This window comes from Rhopalosiphum padi, unplaced genomic scaffold (genome assembly GCF_020882245.1).
Source record: "Rhopalosiphum padi isolate XX-2018 unplaced genomic scaffold, ASM2088224v1 scaffold1, whole genome shotgun sequence".
NCBI classification, from domain to species: domain Eukaryota; kingdom Metazoa; phylum Arthropoda; class Insecta; order Hemiptera; family Aphididae; genus Rhopalosiphum; species Rhopalosiphum padi.
The window spans coordinates 942,498-949,997 of record NW_026869996.1 but is presented as its reverse complement, the minus strand read 5'-3'; the positions used below and the strand labels follow the sequence as shown (position 1 = coordinate 949,997).

Here is a 7,500-nt window from a genome sequence, read left to right as displayed (position 1 = left end):
GCACGCGTCGTTCGCGTCGGTCGACCGCGCGGACTCGGGATGAAAAATAATTTTTTTTTTTTTTTCTCCGACCCGGCGGTGCGGTCGTCGGTTCGCCGGTTCCCCGTCGGGCACGGCACGCTGACGGCGAAATCTGATTTTCTCCGCGGGTCGCCCGGTACCCCGGCGGTCGCCCGCGGAGCGCTGCCCCTCGGCCGGGTCGAAAATTTTTTTCCTCCTCCGGCGATCCGGGCGCCCACGGTCGGTGTAGGCACGCGTCGTACGCGTCGGTCGCGGCGGTCGCGTCGAGTTTAAAAATTTTTTTTTTTTTTCCCCGGGACCCCGACCGCGGCCCCGGCGGAGCGGTCGTCCGGTCCCCGGTAACCCTCGGCGCACGGGGGCGTAGGCGGCGGAATCGGATCCCGCCGGGTAGCGGGCCCGGGGACCGCGGACCGTACGCGTCGGCCGGCTCCCGAGGGGTCCCGGTACTCGGGGTCGCCCGTGCCCGGGAAAAGGATAAGGACAGTGAGGGAGTTGCGGCACCACTACGCACGGCGTGAGTATTTGGTGCGTACCGCTACGCACCACGTCTACGGGGCGCGCTCTTAGGACCGCTAAGGTCCGCCGGGTGTTGGGTTCGCCGGCGCCGGGTCAGCCGCGGGGACCGTGAGACGTCGTCCCCGGCGAAGTTTCCCGCGGGAACCGCGACCGGCGAGCGCCGTGCCGTCGTCGCCCGGACGGGCCGAAAAATTTTTTTTCTCCACCTGCGCTCCGGACGCCCGCCGTGGGTCGCGGCACGCGTCGTTCGCGTCGGTCGACCGCGCGGACTCGGGATGAAAAATAATTTTTTTTTTTTTTCTCCGACCCGGCGGTGCGGTCGTCGGTTCGCCGGTTCCCCGTCGGGCACGGCACGCTGACGGCGAAATCTGATTTTCTCCGCGGGTCGCCCGGTACCCCGGCGGTCGCCCGCGGAGCGCTGCCCCTCGGCCGGGTCGAAAATTTTTTTCCTCCTCCGGCGATCCGGGCGCCCACGGTCGGTGTAGGCACGCGTCGTACGCGTCGGTCGCGGCGGTCGCGTCGAGTTTAAAAATTTTTTTTTTTTTTCCCCGGGACCCCGACCGCGGCCCCGGCGGAGCGGTCGTCCGGTCCCCGGTAACCCTCGGCGCACGGGGGCGTAGGCGGCGGAATCGGATCCCGCCGGGTAGCGGGCCCGGGGACCGCGGACCGTACGCGTCGGCCGGCTCCCGAGGGGTCCCGGTACTCGGGGTCGCCCGTGCCCGGGAAAAGGATAAGGACAGTGAGGGAGTTGCGGCACCACTACGCACGGCGTGAGTATTTGGTGCGTACCGCTACGCACCACGTCTACGGGGCGCGCTCTTAGGACCGCTAAGGTCCGCCGGGTGTTGGGTTCGCCGGCGCCGGGTCAGCCGCGGGGACCGTGAGACGTCGTCCCCGGCGAAGTTTCCCGCGGGAACCGCGACCGGCGAGCGCCGTGCCGTCGTCGCCCGGACGGGCCGAAAAATTTTTTTTCTCCACCTGCGCTCCCGGACGCCCGCCGTGGGTCGCGGCACGCGTCCGTTCGCGTCGGTCGACCGCGCGGGACTCGGGATGAAAAATAATTTTTTTTTTTTTTTCTCCGACCCGGCGGTGCGGTCGTCGGTTCGCCGGTTCCCCGTCGGGCACGGCACGCTGACGGCGAAATCTGATTTTCTCCGCGGGTCGCCCGGTACCCCGGCGGTCGCCCGCGGGAGCGCTGCCCCTCGGCCGGGGTCGAAAATTTTTTTCCTCCTCCGGCGATCCGGGCGCCCACGGTCGGTGTAGGCACGCGTCGTACGCGTCGGTCGCGGCGGTCGCGTCGAGTTTAAAAATTTTTTTTTTTTTTTCCCCGGGACCCCGACCGCGGCCCCGGCGGAGCGGTCGTCCGGTCCCCGGTAACCCTCGGCGCACGGGGGCGTAGGCGGTGTGAAATTTCATTTTCCCCGTAAGTCACCCGGAGGACCGCGGACCGACCGTGGCGCTTGCCCTGTGCCCGTATCGCGTCGCCGGCGGAGCGCGGCACCTCTGCCGTGTCGAAATTTTTTTTTTCCCGCGGCTCTCCGGACGCCTGACCCTACGGTCCGGGTACGCGTCGTACGCGTCGGTCCACGGCGGACGCGTCGAGATTGAAAATTTTTTTTTTTCCCCGAGTCCGACCTCCGCGGTCCGGGCACGGCGGTCGTCGTCCGTACCGGTGCCGCGGCGGGTACGGCCGTCGCGACGGGTTTAGATTTGGAAAAAAAAAATTTTCTAGGATCGAGTAACGCGGTAGTCCGCGGTTGTCGGGGTAGGTCACGTACCGGCATCCCGGGCGTTTCGAGTTCGGCCGACGTCGAAATCGAATTTTTAACTTCTTTTCGTTGCCAGCGGAATAACTCGTTACCGGTTGTTTTTTACGTCGACGAACCTCAGAGGTATTCTCGTCGGAATCGTCTAAACCTATCCGAAAGTGATATCGGTCGTAGGGTTTTCGACATTTTTTCAGTTTACGGTCCGACCTCGGCACGCCGCTACGCGCGTCGACACGAGTACCCGGACACCGCTACGCACCGTCATGGACGCGTGGACCGCGTCCCGGCGCGATGACCGCTACGCACGTGCGGTTTTGCATGGCGGACGGTTGGACCCGAGTTTTTGTATATTTGTGAGCGGCCCGGTCGGTCGGTCGGCGATCAGCCGGCCGTCGGATCACCGATCACGGTACACGACAGCAAAGCCACGGGCGACGCCGAAAGCCGACGCGTCCAACTCAGGCCGTGCCGTTCTCGCCCCGCCAGTTCTTGGCGAGGGGCGTGCCCGGCATCGGCGCCGAGTTGGTATCCGTCCACGTTTCGGCGACCGACCCATCTCGCACGCCGAGTGGCAAACCTCGACTGGCGCTGCGGGCCCTCCTACCGGTGGGTCGGCAGCGCGACACACATCGCTCAACCGATGACGACTCCCGTTACCGTTTCGCAAGATACGAACTCTCGACGCCAGAACATTCCCGCCGCGGCCGGCCATCGTCGCCGTGCCCGGCGGTCGCCGGGGCGAAGCCCCGGGACGACGGACTTCGCGTCGCGTCCCGGCTTCCCCCACGATCTCGGCTGGGGACCTTTACAAAACGGGCGAGAGAGGCGATTCCGGCGGGTGCCGTCCGCACAGGACGGCGGTCCGCCGGTCTCCCTCAACTCTCGTCAACGCGAGTTACGTTGCGACGGGTGCGTATCGCGTGTGGCGCCCGCCACAAGTCGGCCGCTCTAGCCAACGCCATCACGGCCGCGGCGATTGCGGTCGGGGTCGGGTGCCCGCGCGTGTCCACAGCGCTCCCGTCGGGCCCTCGTATTCTCACACGAACCGCGGTCGGTCGCACGCCGGGACCCCAGCGGTCTCGCTGTCGTGCGACCGCCCTCGGCGTCGGCCCGCCCCCGGGCGGACCGGCGCTCGGAAGCACGCGTCCCGGGTGTCGCGTCGTGCGTCAGCGCGCGCGTCACACGGGGCGCAGTTGTTGTAAAACCGAGATCCCTGGTTGATCCTGCCAGTAGGTCATATGCTTGTCTCAAAGATTAAGCCATGCATGTCTCAGTGCAAGCCGCATTAAGGTGAAACCGCGAAAGGCTCATTAAATCAGTTGTGGTTCCTTAGATCGTACCCAAGTTACTTGGATAACTGTGGTAATTCTAGAGCTAATACATGCCGACAGAGTTCCGACCGTCGCGGCGCCCTCGGGTGTCGCGTGCGGGAGGAACGCTTTTATTAGATCAAAACCGGCCCGTCGCGGCGCGCTTCGTGCGCGTCCCGATCGCGGCCCGCGCAAAGACCTGGTGACTCTGAATAACTTCGAGCTGATCGCACGGTCTCCGTACCGGCGACGCATCTTTCAAATGTCTGCCTTATCAACTGTCGACGGTAGGTTCCATGCCTACCGTGGTGGTAACGGGTAACGGGGAATCAGGGTTCGATTCCGGAGAGGGAGCCTGAGAAACGGCTACCACATCCAAGGAAGGCAGCAGGCGCGCAAATTACCCACTCCCGGAACGGGGAGGTAGTGACGAAAAATAACGATACGGGACTCATCCGAGGCCCCGTAATCGGAATGAGAACACTTTAAAACCTTTAAACGAGGATCAATTGGAGGGCAAGTCTGGTGCCAGCAGCCGCGGTAATTCCAGCTCCAATAGCGTATATTAAAGTTGTTGCGGTTAAAAAGCTCGTAGTCGGATCTGTGTCTGGGCGGTGCCGGACCACCCTGGCGGTCCGGCGTGTCGCGGCCGGTCGTGTCGCGGGACCACGTGTCCCGTCGGCGCGGCCGTCGTCGCGCTCGTCAGCCGTCTCGGGGTGTTAGTTACCGGCACGTCGGCCGGACGTATTGTCGGCAGGCGGACACGTGTCTCGTGCTTCCGGCGCGCCACGCGGCCACGCGTCGCTTGGCCGTCGGGGTTCGACGACGGCGGCCGCCTACTCCAATCTTGCTGCGCGGTGCTCTTCACCGAGTGCCGTCGGCGGGCCGACACGTTTACTTTGAACAAATTAGAGTGCTCAAAGCAGGCTCAAATCTGGCGGGGCGGCTTCACGGCCGTCTCGTCAAAAGGCCCTGAATACTGGTCGCATGGAATAATGGAACAAGACCTCGGTCCCGCGCATCTCCGCCCTTCGCGGGCGCGCGAAATCGCCCTCCGGGGCGTTTCCGTGCGCGGGCCGCCGGGCCGCGGGCGCCAGTCGCCCGCGCGTCCCGCCGGGCCGGTTTTCGGGACCGGAGGTAATGATCAACAGAGACGGGCGGGGGCATTCGTACCGAGACGTTAGAGGTGAAATTCTTGGATCGTCTCGAGACGAACTGACGCGAAAGCATTTGCCAAGTACGTTCTCGTATGATCAAGAACGAAAGTTAGAGGTTCGAAGGCGATCAGATACCGCCCTAGTTCTAACTGTAAACGATGCCAGCTAGCGATCCGCCGGCGTTTCATTAACGACCCGGCGGGCAGCTTCCGGGAAACCGAAGCTTTTCGGTTCCGGGGGAAGTATGATTGCAAAGTTGAAACTTAAAGGAATTGACGGAAGGGCACCACCAGGAGTGGAGCCTGCGGCTTAATTTGACTCAACACGGGAAACCTCACCAGGCCCGGACACCGGAAAGATTGACAGATTGAGAGCTCTTTCTTGATTCGGTGGGTGGTGGTGCATGGCCGTTCTTAGTTGGTGGAGCGATCTGTCTGGTTAATTCCGATAACGAACGAGACTCTGTCCTGCTAACTAGGCGGGTAAACCCGGGTCGGCGGTGGGCGCGGCGCGGGCGGTTTCGGCCGTCCGTGTTCGCGTCTCCGTCGGCTCGGCCCGGTATCCCCGAACGCGTTCGCCCGTCGTCCACGGCGGTCGTCGGGCGCGGCCGCGCCATCCGCGTCCCTGCGTGCGGCGGGCGTGTGTCGGCCGGGGGGCAACCTCTGGTCGGCGCGCGTCAGTCGTGCGTCGGGCTCCGCGGTGAAGCGCGCCGTGTTCGCGGCCGTCGCCGGCGGATCACGATACGTTACTAGGGCTACCGCCGGCTCCCAGGAGCTTAAACTCTTCTTAGAGGGACAGGCGGCGGACGAAAATAGCCGCACGAGACTGAGCGATAACAGGTCTGTGATGCCCTTAGATGTTCTGGGCCGCACGCGCGCTACACTGAAGGAATCAGCGTGTGTTAACATTCCTGGGCCGACAGGCTTCCGGGTAATGAACCTCCTTCGTGCTTAGGGATCGTGGCTTGCAATTTTTCCACGTGAACGAGGAATTCCCAGTAAGCGCGAGTCATCAGCTCGCGTTGATTACGTCCCTGCCCTTTGTACACACCGCCCGTCGCTACTACCGATTGAACGACCGCAGTGAGGTCTTCGGACTGGACGCGCGTTATTCGGCCCCCTCGGGGGCTGGGTCGTCGCGCGACCGGGAAGATGACCGAACTCGGCCGTTTAGAGGAAGTAAAAGTCGTAACAAGGTTTCCGTAGGTGAACCTGCGGAAGGATCATTAGAGACGGGCCCGCGGCACCGGCGTCCCACGCCGGTCTCGCGCGCGCCTAATCCGACCCCGTGGCCGCGTGCGCTCGCGACTAGCTCGCCGACCGCCCGCGCGCCGCGACCCCCGACCAAGCGTCGACCGAAAGATGGTTACCGTCGAAAGACCTTGCGCCGCGCGCACGCGTGGCGCAGAAATTTCGTCGACAAACAAAAAAAAAAAACACCCGACCCCGAACGGCGGATCACTTGGCTCGTGGATCGATGAAGACCGCAGCTATCTGCCGCGTCGTCGTGTAATCCGCAGGTTATACGAACATCGACCAGTCGAACGCACATTGCGGCCTCGGTGACCCGCGGGTCCCGGGCCACGCCTGTCTGAGGGTCGTATACCGGATACTCGGCCAGACCGATGCGCCCGCCGGCAGGCGTCCGACGGGGAGACCGTCGGGCCGCTCCGGCTGCGCGAGATTGGCGGTTCGACCGGGGAACGACGCCCCGCCGTCTGCCTCGCGGCGACGGCGACGGCGCCCGCCTCCGGTCGTCCGCCCAAGTTGTGACGGCAAACAGTCACGGGTTCTCGCGCCGTAAACGGCACGTCCCCCGTCCGCCCGCCGCGCGATGAGCGCGGCCGGGTCGGCTGAGAGTCCTAGAGACACCTCTCCGGCTTCCGAGAAGCGGACGCGGACGGTCGCCGTACGGACGGAGCGCGGACCGCAGGCTGCCGTGTTAAGAAAAAAAACACAAACACACCGATACGTTCCGACCTCAGATCAGGCGGGACTACCCGCCGGATTTAAGCATATTAATAAGCGGAGGAAAAGAAAAACAACCGTGATTCCCCCAGTAGCGGCGAGCGAACAGGGAAAAGCCCATCGCCGAATCCCGCCGCGCACTTTTGTGTCGCGGCACGTATGGGAGTTGTGGCGTACGGGCCGGCCTCGTTGCCGGGGCGCACGTGACGGTCCAAGTCTCCCTTGAACGGGGCCATGGCCCGCAGATGGTGCCAGGCCAGTAGAGGCCGTCACAGCGTTTCCGGGATCGGACCGCGCCTTCGAGTCGGGTTGCTTGAGAGTGCAGCCCGAAGCGGGTGGTAAACTCCATCTAAGGCTAAATACGGCCACGAGACCGATAGTGGACAAGTACCGTGAGGGAAAGTTGAAAAGAACTTTGAAGAGAGAGTTCATAAGAACGTGAAACCGTTCGGGTGTAAACGGACAGAGCCCGCGAGTCCCCGCCGGGCGAATTCACGGTCGGTCTAACCGCCGGCCGGATCTTTCGCTCGGTTAGCGGACGTCGCGACTCGTTGGGCGCCGGCCGAAGGGCCCGGGTGGCGGTTCGTCGCGGCGGTCGCGTCTCGGCGTGGACCGTTCGCGCCGAACCCCGGTGCTCCTGGTCGGCTCGCCCGACGGCAAGAACCGTCGACGCGGGCCCCGTCGCAGGCGGGGTCCCGTCGGTCGGCGACGAGTTTCGGGCTACTTTCCGACCCGTCTTGAAACACGGACCAAGGAGTCC

The 7,500-nt window shown here is 64.1% G+C and overlaps 1 non-coding gene and 1 pseudogene across 1 annotated transcript in view; both read left to right on the top strand.

Annotated features, from left to right (window-relative positions):
* The first annotated feature begins 6,214 nt into the window (after positions 1–6,214).
* On the top strand, positions 6,215–6,373 carry LOC132931497 (5.8S ribosomal RNA; annotated as a pseudogene).
* Positions 6,374–6,748: 375 nt separating this feature from the next.
* Positions 6,749–7,500, top strand: part of LOC132931471 (large subunit ribosomal RNA) — a 4,197-nt gene continuing 3,445 nt past the window's right edge. The window contains exon 1 of the ribosomal RNA XR_009662648.1: positions 6,749–7,500. This exon is cut by the window's right edge and continues 3,445 nt beyond it. This is a non-coding gene — a ribosomal RNA (large subunit ribosomal RNA).